Consider the following 21,164-nt stretch of genomic DNA (forward strand, 5'->3'; position numbering starts at 1 on the left):
ATGATCCAGTAAAAATGACCGAATATAGCCACTTAAAGTTAGTGCTTCCAAACCTTATACAGATATGGCCTGACTGAGTATGCAGTTATGTATGTGCTCCTTAATGTTTCCTACTTTGCTTGTTAATTCATGTCAACTGTATCAGAAGGAAAATAGTTTGCAACTGTTATTGTAGTTATGGAGGAGAAGTGGGACGAAGTTTACAATCTTCTTCTTGCTGGAACATACCCACCTGGGTATGATAAAAGCAAGAAGCAAAACCTAAGAAGGTATGCCTCAAAATTCACTCTAAAAGGTCAGTATTTTCATTGTAACCAATCCCACGTGTAGCTCAGATCATTAGCAATTTAAAGTTATTAAGATTCTTATTTTTTCCTGATATAGACGGTGAACTCTTCTTTTGCTCCAGGAGAGCAATTAAAACTCAAGAGGAGTACAGGAGGCTCTTCGAAGAGTTTCACTCTTCTCCTATTGGAGGGCACACTGGCACCCTTAAACCACGCAGTGCCTTATGTTGCCGATTTTATTGGCACGGCATGACTGTCGACATTGAGAAATGGGTATGTGGTACTATACCTTTCTGATTTGTTTGAGCAACATTTGAACATGCATAAACACAGATTTACTGCAAAATAGATTTTGTCTTTGTGTATAGATTTTCGTGTTTGTATATCTGTCTTTGCTATGAATCTTTCCTAAGATCCAGGAATGTGACAAGTGCCAAAAAGTTGGCAAACCTCTCACTGTTGCGCTCCCACTGCAGTGTATTAAGGTGAGTTGTAATCGTCTTCAACAATAGTGTCAATGTAAACATTTCCAAAAATTATTTGTATATGTATGTATAGCTGTATATATGTATATTTATTTATTTTATCAGGTGTCAGGTGTCTGGGAGCTCGTTGGCATCGATCTTACTGGACCACTTCCAAAGACTGCCAGTGGGTTCCAGTACATCCTGACTGCAACAGACTATTTTTCTAAATGGGTCGAGGCATACCCATTGGGAACGAAATCTGCTGCTGAAGTTGGTCTGAATATTTGCAAAATAATATACAGACATGGGTGCCCTGCAAGAATCCTGTCAGACCAAGGCAGAGAGTTCGTCAATGAAGTAAGTCTATTAATGAAAAATGCTCATGTTTGGCAAATTATTTTAGGATCTGCTTCAGTGATCATAAAGGAACACACCAACATTAAATGCTTATCCTTTGTGAGTGATTGTTGTACATACAGTTTGTCAACCAGGTTTGTGTTTCATGTGTGTATGAGTGATTTATTTACAAATTAGTTTCAATTGTCTTGAAGCTCAACACCAGGCTCTGTGAACTCCTGAAGGTAGAAAGGGTAGTCACAGCAGCATATCATCTGCAGACCAATGGTCTTGATGAAAAGACCAATGACAACATAAAAAGGTATGCTTTTCAGTTCATATCGCAAATATCTGTGCCTTTTACAATTTCACATGTTTTGTTTCACTATATCTGCTTTTAGAGCCCTGAGGAAATTGGTTAATGCGCAGCAGAATGACTGGGACTTATACTTGGATGCCACCCTGTTCTCGTTGCGATCCAAAGTACACACCACCACCAAATATTCACCGTTTCACCTGATGTATGGGAGGGAAGCACGATTTCCAGCTGAAGTTCCTGCTGAATTGCCAGTGAGTCATTTGAGTCCTTTCTCAACTGTCGCAGAGATGTAATTATCAGTTACACATATATTTTTTTAAGTTAGCAGATACTGTAAGTGTTATATTATTATAAAAGTTGTTGCTTTTGTTCTTTTCTATTCTGATATACACATAGCCCTAGTCTATTTTATTTTCATGTACTTGCTTAAATTACTCATAGTATTAGACAATAAATGAAAGTCTCATGCTGTGCTTCAGCTAATTCTCATTTTATGATTGTTAAAAAAATTACAGATTTCCACCATCATACTCCCAGAGGAAGGTTATTATGGTGAGCTCAATCATTCTCAAAAAGTTGCTTGTGAGGAAGTCTGTGGAGGAAAATGTAAAAAAGAGTCAAGAAAAGCAGATGGAAGCATATGCTAAAAGGGTCCACAAGAAATACAGAGATGTGCTGTACAAGGCTGGTGACGAAGTCCTTCTCCTAAATATGCAAAAGCGTGGGAGAAAAGGTGGAAGGCTACAGCCAGATTTCAATGGTCCCTATATTATCAAAAGCATATGTGGCAAACGCATGACATTGCAGAATGCTGATGGGAAGATTTTAAAGACTCAGTACGACATTGTCCATATAAAACCATATAAAAGACCTGATGTGAAAGGCTATGCCTCAACACAAAGCCCAGTTCAAGATGAACCAACCAGAATCTCAGTAATTCAATTTGCGCCCCGAACTGTTCCCCCTAGTTGAGAGGTACAGTCACCGGTTAAAGTCCCATCTGAGAATCCGCCCTTTGCACTTCTGCACACAAGACAAAGGTGACCTTTTTTAAGAAAAATTGTTCTTGACCATTCGGTCGTCTGTTGCTGGTTTGGGCATCATACCTGGTTAACTGTTGCATGACTAGGTTTTGCCAGTAAAAGTTGGCCGATGTTTGACCTTGAAGAGTTATTGTTTGGTGAATGGGAGTTTTAAAGGTTGTCTGTGGTCCATAAAATAAGTCATGGAATGCTTTGTGACGTTCAGCTTTCGCCTGTTGGGTTTGAGTTCAGTTTTAGCCCGTTGGCCTTGAGTTCCCCTTTGGTCTGTTGGGCTTGAACTATTTTGACAATTTCATCTAAAGTGTAATTTCTAACTTAATCATAACTTTATTTTAGTACACAGGCTCTGGACCGCAAATGACGATGGTCGTGTGGAGGCAGTAGTCGGTACATTCAAAGTTTATGATACATCATTCAGAACGCTTCATGGAACCAAATGGCTGGCAGATGAAGTAAAAGCTCCTATTGTTTTTATCACAGTTGATCGTAATTGTATTTTTGCAGTATGATGCATATACATTCCTTTGCTCTCAATTTAGGTCATTGATGCATACCTGCACTGCCTCATTATGGAACACAAGGCAAGTAAAAAAATACGAATTTATTATATTACATAGAACCTTTTTACGTGTAATGGACATTTATGCACACACACACACATACATATACATATATATATATACATACATACATATGTATATATGTGTGTGTGTATATATGTATATATATATATATGTGTGTATATATGTATGTGTGTACATATATGTGTATGTATATGTGTATATATGGATATATAAATATGCATATATATGTATATATAATATATATATGCATATATATGTATATATAATATATATATGTGTGTATATATATATATATATAAATATAAACTATTTTTCTTAAATGGATACAATTTTATTGCATCTATAAAATTAAATAAGAATGTCCACAAAATCATGTATTGCAGTTTGCCGAAAACTTCATATTGTTTGGTGAGATAAAGGGGGTGCTGACCGCAGCAGAAGCTGTTGAGCAGGCTCGAAGACAGATAGCTTGTACCCTGCTAGAACATCAGGGTAAGTTTGGGACAGCTTTTATAGTTTATAGCTAGTTTTGTAACCACAACATGAATTACACAAATCACGTATTTACACCGATTAACAAAATGCCCTTGCGGTTTTTGTAGGCAACGCGGAAGACTACTGTGTGGTGTGCTCCATGATAGAGAGTGATGGAGAGTTCAGCATGATTGAAATTGTATATATATATATGATTGATTTCAAATTTTCATATGCATTGTTTTTATGTGTGCTTGTTTTTTACTTTTTAGGTGCAGTGTCATAAATGTACCAGGTGGGCCCATTTTCAATGTGCCCAATTTGTCCCCCAAGATGACCAGTCACACAGTGACTATTGTTGTAATAAATGTAAATATTTGTGGACAAAACACTGTGGAGTTTGTTCTTCCATCTACTGTCTTCTCCCAATTGTTTAATTAATCCCATTAAACTGTCAGAACGTCCTACCTGTATATATGCGTAAATATATCCATAAATTAAACTGTCAGAACGTCCTACCTGTATATATGTGTAAATATCCTGCATAAATTAAACTGTCAGAACGTCCTACCTGTATATAAGCGTAAATATATCCATAAATTAAACTGTCAGAACGTCCTACCTGTATATATGTGTAAATATACTCCATAAATTAAACTGTCAGAACGTCCTACCTTTATATATGTGTAAATATACTCCATAAATTAAACTGTCAGAACGTCCTACCTGTATATAAGCGTAAATATACTGCATAAAATATCTGAAAGCGCACGGTGTAGTACTTTGGCTGTCAAATTCGCTTCCGGTAGATTTGTCAGAACAGGCTGTCGAATCAGCCTACGGTAGGACAATTCGAGCGGGTAGGACATTTTGTCAGAACACCAGAAGTTAAATAAAGAAAACGAAGAAGAAATGACCCCCCAAAACAAACACGGAAATGCCACTAGGTGGCACTGCAGGTCCACAACCTCCCATCCACACACATAAACGAAACAACAGCAATGCACCTTATTGGGCATTTACAAATGCTTCAAGAGGTTGTGGTGAAAACCTCTTGATATTGAACAAGATAATTGAAGGAGCAAGGTTGAGTGGTGATGCTGTGGCAGTGGTCTTTATCGATTTTGCGAAGGCCTTTGACTCCGTGCCTCATGAACATATCCTGTGTGCTCTGAGGCAGAAGGGAGTGGACAATCATGTTGTGGAGTTAATCCAGAACTCCTATGTGGACTGCTCGACCAGAATAGGTTGTGGGAGGGCCACATCCCTGCCTATTAAAATGAAGGTTGGAGTAAAGCAAGGTGACCCCTTGTCCCCACTGCTCTTAAATCTTGCTATGGATCCTCTCATCCATACACTGGAGGTGGCTGGTTCTGGGCTGGCTTGAGGTGAGCATATAATAATAATAATTTGCCCTTTATTAGTCCCACAATGGGGAAATTCGAGATTCGAACCCAGGCCTCCTGGGGAGACTGGGTCCTGAACGCGGCGCCTTAGACCACTCGGCCATCCTGCTCACCACGCTGGCATTCGCCGATGACTTGGTTCTGGTGAGTGGCTCGAGAGATGGCATGGAGGGAAATATAAAGATATTGGAAGAGTTTTGCGGTACAACTAGCCTAAATGTCCAACCCAAGAAGTGCTATGGGTTTTGGATGCAAGGTGGAATCATAGGAACAGAGGATACATGGGTATTGCCTCTCCAGCATCTCACACCTGTCAGAATGAAGTGCTTTGAGAGACAGGTTCTCCAGCACATCAGAGACTGCCTTCCTCCCACACTGGACCCCTATCAGTTTGCATATCGACCTAAGATCCACTGAGGACGCCATCGACACTGCTCTGCATGTGGTGCTGGGCCACCTGGGACAACACCAGAGCTATGCCAGGATGCTCTTTGTGGACTACAGCTCGGCATTCAATACGATGATCCCAGAGATCCTCATCACCAAACTGGATATTCTTGGCCTCCCAGCCCTAACACACACCTGGATTAAGGACTTTCTGACCAACAGACCCCAGACTGTGATGCTCGGCCCCTACACATCCTCCACCCGAACGCTGAGCACCAGTTCCCCTCAAGAATGCGTGCTGAGCCCTCTCCTGTACGCTCTCTACACCTATGACTGCAGCCCGACCCACGGAAACAACACCATCGTCAAATTTGCTGACGATATGACAGTGGTCGGCCTGATCTCAAAAGGTGACGAGACATCTTACAAGGAGGATGTCCAGAGACTAACGGCTTGGTGTGAGGACAATAAACTACAGCTCAACACTGCAAAAACAAAGGAGATCGTCATCGACTTCAGGAGGAACAAGACTGTGCCACCCCCCCTCTAATCAAAGGCGTGTGTGTGGAGAGGGTCCACACATTCAAGTTCCTGGGAGTACAGCTCTCCGATGACCTTTCCTGGACACACAACACCACAGCAGTGATAAAGAAGGTCCACCAGCGTCTGCACTTCCTGAGGGTCCTCAGGAAATTCAACCTGGACAAGAAGCTAGTCTTCAAAATAGCCAAAAAATTAGAGGCTGAACAACTCATTAGGTATTTGAACAACAGTCCATATTCCCTACATGAAATGCAGTTTGGCTTCAGAAAAAAACACTCTACGGAGACGGTCATTTGCTATCTATTGGAAAACTTTAAATCAAAATTAGATGCAGGTGGTGTGATGGGAGCAGTGTTTCTTGAAAGCATTTGAGACTGTAAATCATAGCATTTTAATGACTAAACTGTCATCCTTTAATTTCTCCTTCGACTTGATGAAATGGATTGAATCATACCTTAAAAACAGAAAACAGTGTGTTAAAATACACAACATTACATCTGCAACATTAGATAATTAATTTGGTGTACCTCAAGGGTTGGTTTTGGGACCGCTGCTGTTTAGCTTGTTCAAAAACGACCTTCCACAACATTGTCCATCTTTTGTTACTTGTCAGAAGTACGCTGACAATGCAGTTTTTATGTACATGCAAAAACAAAATATCAAGCTGCACAATATTTATCAGCAGCCATGTCTGATGTGTCAAATTGGCTAGAACGTTCTTTATGTATCAAAGACTGTCTGTATGTTCTTTTCAATTAGGAGGTGTACTGATACAAATCCAAACATATGTGCAAGGAACGAAAATTGAGGTTGTACAAGAGTTTAAATATCTAGGAATCATGTTGGACTCGCAGTTACAGTTTTGACAACAAATAAAAAGATTAATGAATCACATGAAACTTAATCTCTCTAACTTCAGATATATGAGGAATAATTTAACTCTTGATTCATCAAAACCTTTTTTAAATGCCATGATAATGTCACATATCACTTATTGTTTAACTAGTTGGGCAATGGCATGTAAATCCACACTAAAGCCTGTTAAAATTGCACACAGTCCTTGAAAATCTTGGATAAAAAGCCGAACACATACCACCACTGTCAAATTCTGAAGAAATATGAACTCCTGAGCTGGGAACATGCACTAAAATATTCTGATTGTATCCTTGTGTATAAAATTCTCCATGGTTTGGCTCCACCTCCACCTAATAAATATGTGCTGAAGAATATGAACAGGTCAGGGTCTAGAGGTGACTGTATAGTTCCATTCAAAAAAGTACCTTTGGCCAGTCAGTGTTCTCATACAGAGCATCTCACACCTGGAACACAATACCAAATGCCATACGAGACATACCCACTCTCACTTCCTTTGGTAAACACCTAAAAACCTGGCTTCTTGAGAATCAAGTCTGTAATCACATTTCTTCTCAGTTTATATGATTACCATTGAGTAGCAAACCCTCTGTTTGTAATTTATGTTTATGAATATGTCTTTGGAATTGTCTGTCGCGCTGTAATCTGTTTTTTTTTCTTTCTAGTGTGTACACAAACATCCGCGTACTAACTGAAGTGCAATAAGATTTTACTACTTGAGACATCAGCTGACTCGTAGCATTTTAACAGTTAAGCACTTTTGCACTACAACACATTAACAAGTATGGAAGATAGTACTGCAGCACTTTACAACTCATACTCATACTTGGTTGCATTCAATGTATTTATATGTCTATTCGTGTGCTTCTTGCAACTGTACTGTATTTTAAAGTTATGTTATGTTTTCTATTGTATAGTCTAACATCAACCTGCAACAGGGACAGCGGATGCAAATTAGCGATTGGCTATAATCTGGCATATTTAAGCGAAACTGTTTGATTAATATCCACTGTCTCTGCACACTTTAAAAAAATAAATACAAATACAAAGCTGATTTTTACATTTCCGTTTACAGCCCAGCGGCATGCAAACAAATGTTCACTAAAGGTATCAAGGATTTTGGGGAAACGTAAAAAAACATTCGGTGATGGGGAAGTTGTGAAGGAGTGCTTAAATGCGGTTGCTTGCACAAACATTATTTAAAGGAAAACAGAACCCAGATGTGTGAAATAATCTACCAAACCTCCACGACCGAGATTCCCACGTTGCCGTCGTGTGGAGGCTTGAGCGGCTCCCTGGAGTGCAGCTAGCACTCTGGGGGGCTGACTAAGAGGAATCTCACCCTGGTGGTCGAACCAAGCGTTAAAACTTGCTCTCGACTACACACCTCAAAAATGGCATGGCTTTCAGGGATGAGACAGGAGGTGTGAAAACCACACAAAACTACTACTACATCTACCAAATCCCAATGGCCCTGACTCCGTTCCAACCCAGATTTAAATCACTGGCAGGGCAGTCACAAACTCATTTTTCTCATTAAGAGAAGTTAAAAAAATGTTCAAAAGAAAAGGTGGTGTCAAAGCTCATTTTGAATTAGTTTTTCATGAGGACAGCCATTTTTATTGATTGTGTACTCAACATGTTGACCTGCTTTACTTGGATAATTAGGCTTATCGGTTTTTTTTAGGCTGATAACTCTTTCATTAAAGAATAAAAGGTAAGAAATATTAACTCAATGCTTAGCACTTGATATATTTCTGCAGGAGATATTTTCCTGTTTTTTCTGGAAGTGGCACCCTTAAGTTTCTTGAGCCACATTTTCTTGAATGTGAAATAAACGCCTTATATTTGTTTGACTGGCAAAGGTGTTGAATGGGAACATTGTTATATATTTAGTATATGAGTGCACTCTGTTGAAAATAACTAAATATTGAAACTATATAAAAATTTGAACATAGGCTAGACATTAAGGGAAGTTGGACTTTGGTTCGGACCTTTTAATTGGAAGAAATTTTAGTCGTGGACCTCTGTGACTTTTAATTGAATACCTCTGGTGTAGTGGTAAACTCACCTGAGTTGTGTGCGGGCAGCGTGGGTTCAGTTCCCACTCAGTGACGGTGTCTATGTCTGCACTGTGACTGGCTGGCGACCAGTTCAGGTTGTTGCGTGTCTTTCGCCCCTAGTCAGCTGGGATAGGCTCCAGCGCCCTCCCGTAACCCTGTACAGGATAAGCGGTGTGGATAATGACATGACATGACATCACTAAAGCGCACGCGCAATGTGCGCTCCATTTTTGGCACACCAGTGAATGACTCTACATAACTTTTTTCGATGATTGATCCCAAGGCAATGTGCAATTGTGTCCGACTTCCTAAGGTGTAGAAGCTTTGGAACAGGCATTAATCACCACTTATAGTACAGATTTAAGGAAATGAAACTTAACACCACCTACAATAAATACAAATATCAATGGGTAGTTTGGGCGACAGGAATGTATTGAATTCACCCCATTCAATTCTGATTCTGATTCAATAAATGGAGTCCATTTATTGTCAGTTGACATGATCGTGATCAATAGGAACAACTGTCTGCTGAAATATTCGCATCCAAGACAACACCAAATTAATAGTAAATTGAACAGACCGTTCCACCGATTTCTCTTTGACGCGGACTCAATTCAGCAGTACAGCAAAAGCGACATCATATTTCTGCCTCATGAAGTCAGTGTGATGATTTTGAAATTGTCACACCAGTGGTTGAGACTAGAGCGATCATATACGCGCAAAGGTTTGGACTGTCTCACTGGAGGGAGATGATAGAAATCGCCAACAGACAACTCATACATCCCACCAATAGGTAAATTGATGCCTTTGATTTGTTTCAATCTGGCGTTCACATATGCAAAAAGGTCTTTCAACAACATGAAAATTTTATCAAAATTTTATCGCCGATTGACAGCGCTGCTCTGACTTTGTCCAGTTTATTGCCCAGGCCATGATATGGGGGTTTCAAACTGTCCCAGAAATGTAGAAAGGTGCTGTGGCGGCTGCGAGAATAATTGTTGGCTTGGAAATGTCTGCTCCCTCAGCCGGTCGTTGTAGTCTGTGCAATATTTTCGTCGACTCTGCGTGGATACATTTTTAAAAATGTGATTTACCATTTCCAACACCACCATTTATGTAGTAGAAGAACTGCTGTGGCTTTAACACTAGAATGCCTGGGATTTTCTTACTCGCCCTTCCATGACTGAAGGGTGGCCGAATGGCTGTGAGGCTTTGAATTAACAAGTCAACAGCCTACAGTTAGCTTTCTTTTGTAAATGCAGCCATTACCTGCCAGATTAGCGGTGCTCACTGCTCAGACACACGGTCCCCCGCGAGCTCCCTCCATCTTTTCAGCTGAATGGCAATTCATGAGGTTTCATGGATAGATACGTTGACCAACAGAAGACTATTTGCTGGGCAAGTCTGCAACTCCACATTGTGTGATGTATAAGCATCAGCAAGTGATTATTTCACACAAAATAATGTCGAAATAGTCAGCAGGCCTCTTCTTTCTTAATACTCTGCAGGTTAGGCCCAACAGAAAATGTGAAGGGATACCCACAAAATTTGACATCAGAGAATGCCTACTCTCATAATGGAGGGCAATTGTTAAACTATGTGATAGGATGAGAAATCCTATTTCTTCTGAGGACAATATTCAAGTTGCCTTGTGCCGGACATTTCTAAGAGACTGAATAATTTTGCTTCCAACAAACAACAAAAGCAGTCACTGCCTGAGTGACTAAAAGTTTATGTTTTTATCTGATCGTATTTTTAATTTTAATGCGGTTTCAAATGTTTGACAAAGTGCTTTGTTACAACTGCAGCTGTAAGGAAAATGTTTTGTCACTAAAGATGCATTGTATTGGATTTATTTGAGTGTTTATTTGCAGTTTGTATGGTGGCCGAGAAAGGTCACAACAATTGCAAAAGTCAAAACACAACTACAGATATACACGCTATTGCAAAACCCACAACAGAAATACAAAAAGCTACAACATTTGAGCCGTAGCGCTATTGCAAAACTACAACACAACGGAAGTGCCGAGGTAACGGAAGTGAGTGAAACTCTTGCGGGATGGGAAAAGATGCAAAGTTGGAATAGTAATGTTCAACCTTAACAATTGTAATGTAAGCCTTGCGTCCACACAATATTATTATCCGCGGAATATTAAGAATAATGAAACAAATTAGACGGGAAGGTTGTGCGAGAATGAAAGAAGCAGACGGAGAAGACAGGGAAGATGAGATCCGTGCGTAACGATCACGAAACACGTTGCTCAGAGTAGACATGTTGTAACAATAAAGCAGATAAAAAAAATTAATGTCTGACATAATGTCTTTTGAAGACGCTTCAATACTTGATAAAGCGCGATAAATAATTTTTCCAACTTTGCTTATCAAAACCGCAATGGAGCGCCTCGGCCTTGTTTTAGTTAAACATTAACTCAACATTAGCAACGTCTATTTTGTGGCTGGCAAGTGCTAACTGTCCTCTCGAACACGTTGAACCCGTCGTCCGTACAAACCACTGGAGCATCACAAATAAACGATTTTCAAAACACAGCATAAATTATTATTATTATTGATACAGTGACACAAGCTCCAAAAATGAAACAACTTTACTTTTATCACGATTCCAACTTTGTGTCTATTTCCATCCCGCGGGAGTTTCGGTCACTTCCGTTGCCTCAGTATTTCCGTTGTGTTGTAGCTTTTGCATTTCCATTGTGGTTTTACAAAAGCGGGTATTTCAATGTTCGTGTTTTGACTTTAAAAGAAATAAATGATTAAAAATTTAATTTCAAGATAGATAGAGTTTGTAAAAGTGTGGAGTTGTCTCAGACTTGCATATGGATGGACAAACAATGCCGCTGGCTTGCCGTGAAGAGAAGTGAAGCCACCGGCGGTCATCTTAAATTGGTACTCGCTATGCCCGCCTAACTTGCATACGTTGGTTCCTCTGGTGTTTTCACGTCATTTACTTTGTCTGAGGCAAAAATGCCACATACGATGACACCAATAATTCTAGAAGTCCTCCATGTGCATTTCATAGATAAGCAGATTTCAACTGCCAAGTCAGCACGATGCGGCAGGTACAGCTTGAGCAAGGCGCAGTAAAATTCCTCAGGATTTTTATTCTATGAGAAATTGCAGTATTTGATGACAGCAGGTTTTCCTGTCCTTTTCTGCACACAACCCATGATGTTCAGCAGAGGAAAAACATTTTGGCCTTTTCTTTATTTGCCCTAAAGTCTAGGGCAAAAAAGAAATTGTCTAGGGCCTAGACAATTCTGCATGTTAATGCAAAATCAGCCATGCACATTTCTTCAAAGTCTTTGAGGTCTGCATTTATATTTGTCAGACAAGCCAGACATCCTCACTTCAACAGACTCCTCCTTTTTGTCCTTGAGGTGTGAGAGAGGAAAATTTAGGGTTAGGGTTAACCTAATCCAAAGAGAGTATTGTGACTTGCTAAACATTTTACAAAGTTTTCAGAGTCGCAAAACAGCCAAGATCCCAGCTCAACCTTAACAACTTCCTGTCACACATTTTCCCCCCAGTGCCTTGTGTGCTTTGTTTTCTTGACATTTAATTTGCATGGAGTTACTCCTGCCTCATCTCAATGTATATGGTTCCTCCTCCCACTCCAACTCCATACCAAAACCCTGACATAATATTTGTGACTGCATTTATTAAACAAAATACATTTCTCAAATGAAACTAGTAGTAGTTTGCATAGTGCAGCACTAATCCTGCTTTCAGACTGCAGATGAGTGCTTAAGTTTACTAAACTTGGTGTAACGGTTGGGTGGAACTGTAATGGTGAGAAAAGGACCCAAGAGCAATCTGAATATGAGAAGGGGTTTATTTTTGGGGAAGGAAGTGAAGGCAGCGGGTCCAGAGTTCAGCAGGCCAGGCGGTGGAGTGGTGGACGCGGTCCGGTCTTCAAGGGCAGGAGGTGGTGATACGGGGCTTGGCCGGACAGGCAGAAGGCTTGAGGAAGCACACAACAACACGGGGATTAATGCGAGCACAAGAACAGAGGTAACACAGTGCAAATTTATATCTGTCTGATTGCCCTAATAAGCCGCACTTGCTATTGTCAAGTTCAAGCCAGTGTTTCATTTGGGTCAATGAAACAGACTCAGTTGTCATGTCTCATTTTCTTGAGCACTGGCAATTTGTGAGATCATTATTGCCTCGCCAAACAGGCGGCTTCCTGAGGTGTACAAGTTTTGATAATGGCAGTCATCACCACTTAAACACTAGAACGCCTATTATTATAATTGAATTTAAAAACTTCTAACAGTAGTACGCAAAATGACCAGAACTACCCAACATGAATCACATACTGGATTCAGAACAAGAGAAAGTGGTTAGGTTTGATTACGTTTGGAGACAAACTGGCATATTGTGCTCTGTTGAAGTCAAGAAATCGCATTGAAAAAGTTTGACTTAGTGTGGTCCAGAAGTACCCCAATTCGGAGTACTTGTGGCTTTCTGAACACAAGTGAGTGCTTCGGTTACAAAGGATTGTAATATGTGGTGGTCGCAGAATGCCAATTAATTACAGGTTCATATGTCATATTGTTTTTGGTTAAGTTTTTTTGTTTCATGTTTTTCCTTGTGTTTGGTGTGTGTCTCTTGTTAAACCTGATTGTGTCCAGCTGTGCTTGTCGCCCCATTCCCTTGCGTGAACCAATCAGCTTCCTCCAACCCTTTGTGTCTTGTCCAGGTGTTCCTTGTTGTCTCGTTACTTTGTTTGTATTTAGTTCCTTGTATGATTTCAGTTCTCTTGGGTTCAGTGTCCCTGTTAGTTGTCCTGCCTGTCGCGCCTTGTCGAAATAAGACTAGTCTTTGTTTTTTTTTTATCCCTGTTGTTTTGTAGGTTTGATATTTTAGTTTTTTCCCCATACCTTGTGTGTAGTGATGGGTAGATGAGGCATCCTGTCTCGTTTCGACACAGTGACACATTGGCCGTGTCCAAATTAACAGGCTGCGACCTCCGAAGGCCAGTTCGCAGGCTGGGTCCTCGAAGCCTAAGAAGGCTCCTCCTCATGTAGCCTTATATGGACCGCATAACCCGTGGTGAATTTGGACAGGCTCGATAGCTACGTACAAATAATTAGGCTGCGTCCTTCGATGTCCAATATGGCGAACAGAAGACGTCACTTCCGGTGCGACAAGAACGCTTACGCCGGTGTCAGAATTCACGCGGCCTCCGAGTACTAGCCTTATAATCTGTCCTCGTTTCCATGGAAACTCCATGGAAACGGGCCCTGAGTGAAGGCTACGAGCATGCAACCTTCGCAGCCTTAAAAGCCTCGCTCTTCTTCTACGCCGTTCTACACTCGCAAGATGCAAACTACCGAAGCCACGTGTTCCGCCTCATCGGAGTGCACTTTCAGATGTAAGTATAAGTTATTTATATGCAATATTAAAACATCACTCATGAGAAATATTGGGCAGCAATGTTTGGATATTTAGCTCCAGATTAAGATAAATTTTATTAGTTGCGATATCGGCCAAATATAACTAAGGTAGCTCTAAGAACTATTGCATAGGAGATACGGCTGAAACATTTGAATTGTCTTATTTCTGCATGTTAGCATTATTTTATTTAATCTTTCCCTTATGTTTTAGGGAGCAAGGAGATGACCGCGCGGCTGATCAAGCTGCGCGGGGAGTACGACAGCCTCTTTACGGGGGCCAAGTTCTCCGCAGCCACAGCATGGAGGTAAAAATACAATTACTATCGGGAAAAATATTTGACGGGTTATTGTCTTATTTCCATCCATTTAAACTCAAAATATCAAAAGGGAAACGCATAAGAATGGCGAGACCCACTTTTGCAATTTTAGTTTCCATTCATCAGCCATTTGTGTTTGAATTAGATTTGCGCTAACACGCAGCTGTTTATGCTAGCACAGAATGTGCCCTGTATAAATTCCATGTACCTCCTGCAATGTGCTCCCCAATTACTGATATTAATGAATAATATACGAATCACCCTCCACATTAACATGATAAAACGCACTGAAACGGTCATGAACTAATGTACTGAAGTACATAAATCTGCATGTTACCCATAACACCAGGATTTCTGACTAATATTTGCATCTTTTTTACCCATTTTTTCTTCCTTTATTTTTGCATGCATTTTTATTTATTTAATACAGGACCATCGTGGAAAAGCTCGAGCTGCAGGGCAAAGTGACGCCCCTGCAGGCAAAAAAAAATGGGATAATTTAAAAATGAAGTATAAAGTATGGAAGTCCACATTTCTTTTTCTTGTGTGTGAAAATGAAGATATAATTGTTTTATCTTTTTGCTTCTTTACATATAAAGGATTGCAAAAACCCAGGCACTGGCGAAGGGGTGGCAGGGAGGGCTACTGCCGATACTTGGCCCTGGTTTGACCTTATGGATGGAGTGCTCGGACAGAGACCGTCCATCACCCCCCCTGTCCTAATTGCCTCCATCCCTGAGGAAAGACCAGGGCCAAGTCAGGCCAGCCCGGAAGAACTCCCAGGGCCAAGTCGGGCCAGGGTGACGCAAGAGGAGGAGGAGGAGGAGGAAGAAGTCGTGGTCGTAGAAGAGGAAGAAGAGCGAGGCCAACAGCCGGAGCAACGACTGAGAGGGAGAAAGCGAAGGAGAGAGGATGAATTGATTGAACTATACAGATGTGATTTAGCAATGCGGAGACAGGAATTGGAGAGACAGAGGTTGGCAGAGGAGGGAGACTTTTTTTTACTTTGATGGAAAAGATGATAGATCAAAATAAAAAATGAGTGAAATATGCTTGGTGTTCAAGACTGAAATTTAGATAACATTCATTAAAAAGTAAACAAAAACCGGGGTACTTTCAAAACAGATTAACTAGTTCGTATCCCAGTCACATCTTGAGATCAGCTTCTTCAGACAAAAGTGAAAAAGCCCAGGTTTGTGAAAGACCAAAACATTTACAATAATATGAAGACTCCACCATGTCTGTTTTGCTTACAAACTTAATTTATTGAAAAACTGGTGGACAAACAAGGCATAAATTAAGTACATTATAATTCACAGTAACTATTCACAGAAAATAAAAAAGCATTTCCCAGTTCAGAACTGTTGCAGGATAAACCTGAGTGTGTCAGTGCTGTTTTGCCAATTTTCGCCTGAGCAGGGACTCATTTGGAGCATGGATGGAACCCTTGTTCCAGGACCCATGACATGGATGGGGCACGAGCAAGAGTCCTGATCTTCCTCTCGTGACTTGAAGTGGGGCATCATACCGGTTACAGTGTCCACTACATCATCCATTACGTGGGGGTTTGCAGGGATGGTCGGGGCAATAGATGGCTGCCATGTCACTACAAAAGATGGGATAGATTTATTAACCATTCATTACATTGTATTTGAATCTATTTTTCCATCTTCCGATATTTTGCCGTGTTTGTGTGGCTGTGCTGTTTGATGATTCAGTTAAAGATTATTTTGTGGCATATTTGATGGGATGATTGCTCAAATACCATTGTGCAGTTAAAAGTATTTAAATACCTAAATATACTCGTGGTCCTCTGGTACCTCCTCCAGGGCAGACACCTGAGCAGACAGGTGGTCCCTCCACTGCACTCCAGCGACTGTGTCAGCCACCTCTTCCACAGCAGAATCCTCTTCCCCTTCGTCCTCCGAGGCCATGAGGTCTCCCACCCCAAGGCAGATGTTGTGGAGGACGGCACAGGCAGCGATGACCTAAAAGAAATAAAAAGGAAATGCTGTATATTGGCTATATTTGATAGTTATTGCACTGAACAGGACATAATTTGATCCTGAATAAAGAGCAACATATTGAAAGTATAAGTATCAATTATACATTTTTTTTTTTATTTACTTACATGTGGTGCAAAGGTGTGGTGCACCTCCAGGGCGTGGAAAAAGATGGCCCGGAATCTCACCTTCATCATTCCAAAGGCACGCTCAATAATTGAGCGTGCCTTGGAATGATGAACGTTGAAGCGCCGGGCCCCCACGCCCTGCACCGGCCGCTTGTAAGGAGTGATGAGGGGGAGTGGTCGCTGGAGGCACGGATACCCTCCATCTGCCAAGATGAAGTGCCCTGGAGGAGGATACAGCCCTCTTTGGTAAAGAGGGCTGTGCCGGAGGACCCTGGAGTCGTGGACTGATCCAGGCCAACCCACGTATATGTCCAGAAAGCGACCCTGATGGTCACACACAGCTTGTATGATTATGCTGCTGAAAAGCTTGCGGTTCTTGTAGTCATGACCATCAGGGCCACTTGGAGGCTTGATTCGGACATGACAACCATCTATTGCTCCAGCAGCTCTTGCAAATGCATGGTGCTTCGCCAGCCCTGCAAATCCCTGGGTCACTGCCTGAAGGTCTCCTGCAGTGTTGGGGAAGTGGATGACTCTGTGGCGAAGAGCCACCACTTCCCCAGTGACCCGGTGGATGATGTAGTGGACAGTGGACCGCGGCATCCCAAATGCTCGTGCCACCACCCGATATGATGCCCCACTCGCCAGCCAGAAGAGAAAGACAAGGACCTCTATCTCGACACCCCATCCATGTCGTCGGTCTTGGTCCAGGAGGTTCAGCAACACTCTGAATGAGTCCCTGCTCAGGCGAAAGTCAGATTGGAGATCCTCTCCATTGAAAAAACGATCCAACACTGGCACACCCAGGTTTATCCTGCAGTATGGACTTCTTGGCTGTTAATGTTTTGAATAAAAAAAAAAAAAAACATGAACGCATTAATTATTGTACTTGTTTCGTTTGCTTGCAACATTCCTACAGTATCACCAACTTAATTTTAATAACTCTGGCCCTAAACTCTCTAGTGGTATTCTGGTATTTTGCCATATGTACAAACTAATCACGGGGACAATAAAGCCGTCACAAGTATCTAAATTCATAAAAACTCTTTCAGAATGTATATAATTATATCATTTCCATTCGATATTTGTTCTATTATGAAGTTAACACATGTACTACTGAAGTTGTACTACTGATGTTTTTAGTTCATCTGTAACAATCACGTTATAACCCTATTGACCTGTCAATGTTGGTAATAGTGTGAAAATGCTGATAGACGGATTAAGAACTTACTTAATTCCTTCGATAAAGGACAACTCTGCGATGGGAAAGCGTGATCCTCCTCTCCTCAAGAACAAAATGGAAATAAACTAAAAAGTGAAATAAAATGAAGAAAAGTTCGGGTTTCATCGTTTAAAATGAAATAATACAAATGTTTTGCAAAGCCGATGCCTTCGGTCTGGCGCTCGTCGCTGATTATCCATTGATTATCCAAGCCGTTTATAAATCCACCGCAAATACTTATCACCTGCGTCGAACAGAGGAGCAAAGTATATGGGGGCGTAACGTAAATGTTGCGTCAAGCGGCCTTGGCTCCATGGAAACGAAGACCAATTCCAAGGCTGGATTCGAAGGTCGCACGTGACAGCCGTGAATTTGGACACCACGCGCGGTTGTGTCGCGCCGAAAGTGACGTCATGCGGCCGAAAAAGCAGCCTTCGGAGGTTGCAGCCTGTTAATTTGGACACGGCCCTTGTGTGTAGTGATGGGTAGATGAGGCATCCTGTCTCGTTTCGACACAGTGACACAATGTATTGACACTATGTTGACACTGTGTTGCTGAATACTGACACCTGGTGGACTTGCAGGAAACATTTGACAGGGTCATCTGACACTGATCTGTCAAACTAATTTTATCCAATTCCATTGATTAGCGACGTGATGTGTTTTTATATATCCTATTTCGTATTACTTTCCATCGCACTAATTATTCTCTTATTTATCTAATTTATATATTTAACTGAATTATTGTTGTATTGCACTGGAGAGGGGAGCTCTCTAATCTCGTTGCACACTTGAGTACAATGACAAAGGGATTTCTGATTCTGATTAGGCATTTGCTTTCACATTATTTTTACATACACGCAATTTCATAAAAAAAATCTTTAATATTCGAGACGCAGTTGATAAATTAAGAGAACATCTGTCTGAATGCCCAAGTAAAAGTGTTGTGAATGACAATGGACTCATTGTAATTAAAGATTTTTATTAAAAAAAATTAGTTTCTCCAGCGTTTTGTTATTCAGTCTGTTTCTTTTTTTGAGGCAATTTCCACCGCCTTTGAGAAGATCCTCTCACAAGGCACTGAAGAGGTCGGTGTGCACAACGCCTGTGTGGCTAATATAAATAGGTGAGGGAACGTTGCCTCCATGGACTTCCAGTATAAGAGCGGGTCTTCCGTACGTGCAACGTGTCCTGCTGACATATAGCGCAGCACCTCTGAGTGCGCATCAACAGTGACGTCTTCCATCTTGCGGATATTTAATGCAAAGTAACGCGCCAATAACTCGATGCTTGTTTTGAGCGTCCATCCTGTTGACAGATGCGCTTCCTTATGAACACAGTTTGGCGCGCGACAACTGTGTCGACACGATTCTGGTAGTGGTCACGTGACTTTCTCAAAGTGGTACGCGCACCGACACGGGGTTTGCCCTGGAAGCTCGGCGCGCGCATCGACGCCTCAGTGTCGCTGGACCCATCACTACTTGTGTGCTTTGTTTTCTTTACATTTAATTTCCATGAAGTTACTCCTGCCTCACTTCACTGTATCTGGGTCCTCCTCCCACTCAACCTCCATCCCAAAACCCTGACATCATGTTTGCTACTGCATTAATTAAACAAAATACATTTATCAAATTAAACTAGTAGTAGTTTGCACAGGAATGACACATGATTGTGTTTACTGATTATGATAGTATTCTTATATGCTAGATATACGCGACTTATTTAAATGTGTTGAACTTGTGTATGTCATTAAAATTCTACTTTCCCACTTGCAGCACACACACATTGAATGTTCAGAAACAAAATTTTGCAAAGCACACACATACTCAGTCTGCATATACAACTGATGACAATTCATATTCTCCCAAAGATACAACAAAATCAAAAAAGCACATGTGCCACGCAGACAGTAGAGCCAAAGATGCAATGAATTTGACACTGAAGAGATCACAAGAACACCATTGCGAAAAACACATTTGAAGAAGCCACAACTTGTGATCTGAACACAAACACAATTACAAAAGAATGAATGAAAAAAAAGAGGAAAAAAAGGCTATGTATTGAGGAAATGGGGAGGCAGTGGACACAGTATGTAGAATTAGTAAAACTGTGAACACGACAAGCACTGTCGCTTTCCATTAAATGTTATGCGAGCCGCCTCTCTGTCCACTTTTAAAACTCATTTGAAGATACATTTTTTTGGGGCTTATAAATCAACATGAGAATGTTGCTGTGCTGCAGTTTTTCTCATATCTACTTTATATGTGTTAATGTGATATAATTTGAGTTCTATACAGACAATCCCATTGCATTGTATTATATTGTATTATAAGGCCTTATAGAAGACCTCAAATTTAAGAACCAATGGGAATGATGAAGCTACTTTAGCTGACTGTAAGAGAAAAATGTTAGAATACAAAGTGTGAAGAAGAAACATTTGTAAGAAACATTTGAAGTTTTATTGACAACGCTCACAGCGGTAAGGATGGCAGGAAAGTCAGCTTTGGTTCATTTGACGCGTTCTAAAAAGGTCATTTCGGTTGAAAACTCCTACAAAGGAGATGAGAAAAGTCTGATAATAAGATGGTCTTATTTCATAAGACACCTGACTAAGTAGAACGTATATTTTAGCTGAAATGTCGCAGAAGTGGTTAAACGTAGCTGTTCCATGTTCGATGGATGTACAATGGTATTCTGATATTTCTGTTATGTTATATGTGGGGATGACCCAGAGTTACATAAGCAAACTCTGATGTGATCGTACAATACCAAAATTGCGAATCCCAATTACAAATGAAAAGGCATTTGCAAACACCAAGCAGATAACTGAAAAAGGTAATGAGACGTATTTGTGGAGGACATGTTTTAGATTTGCGTTGGAACTCTCTAATTAGTACTCAAGTGGGTAACTATTGGTCCACAGAAAAAAGTTGCGAGGGATGGTATGTACTTTCATGAAAGGATAGCACTTCGAAAACAAGATTTCCAAATTACGCAAACAAAATTGTGTTGTTGACATTATGAATAATGCTAATCTTGATAATACATGGATGGATTGGGTGTTTCCTGTGACTAGAGTGGATGATCAACATGTTTTCTATAAAAAAAAAATAGCTCTTGAAAATTTCAATTGTATAAATGTTGCTGACAGACCAGAGCGGTTAGGAACTTTATCAACACCACTGTGTCTGGTTTTGACAGTGGTTGAAATAAACTTCAATCCACAACCAAGAGGGGAAATCTGATGGTGGTGTGGATATGATAGATTGTTCTGCCTTTCAGGCAAAGTTTATTT

The 21,164-nt window shown here is 40.8% G+C and overlaps 2 long non-coding RNA genes across 2 annotated transcripts; both read left to right on the forward strand.

The window, feature by feature from the left end:
* The first annotated feature begins 490 nt into the window (after positions 1-490).
* Positions 491-3,691, forward strand: LOC148321068 (uncharacterized). Its single transcript, XR_015846794.1, has 5 exons — positions 491-560; positions 701-772; positions 885-1,111; positions 3,420-3,528; positions 3,639-3,691. It is a non-coding gene; the product is annotated as an uncharacterized LOC148321068 (long non-coding RNA).
* Positions 1,605-3,112, forward strand: LOC148321069 (uncharacterized). The gene is made up of 3 exons (XR_015846801.1): positions 1,605-1,660; positions 2,789-2,904; positions 2,992-3,112. It is a non-coding gene; the product is annotated as an uncharacterized LOC148321069 (long non-coding RNA).
* Positions 3,692-21,164: the final 17,473 nt, after the last annotated feature.

This window comes from Idiotropiscis lumnitzeri, chromosome 16 (assembly GCF_059441095.1).
Source record: "Idiotropiscis lumnitzeri isolate Australia: NSW breed Sydney's pygmy pipehorse chromosome 16, RoL_Ilum_1.0, whole genome shotgun sequence".
Classification (NCBI taxonomy): Eukaryota; Metazoa; Chordata; class Actinopteri; order Syngnathiformes; family Syngnathidae; genus Idiotropiscis; species Idiotropiscis lumnitzeri.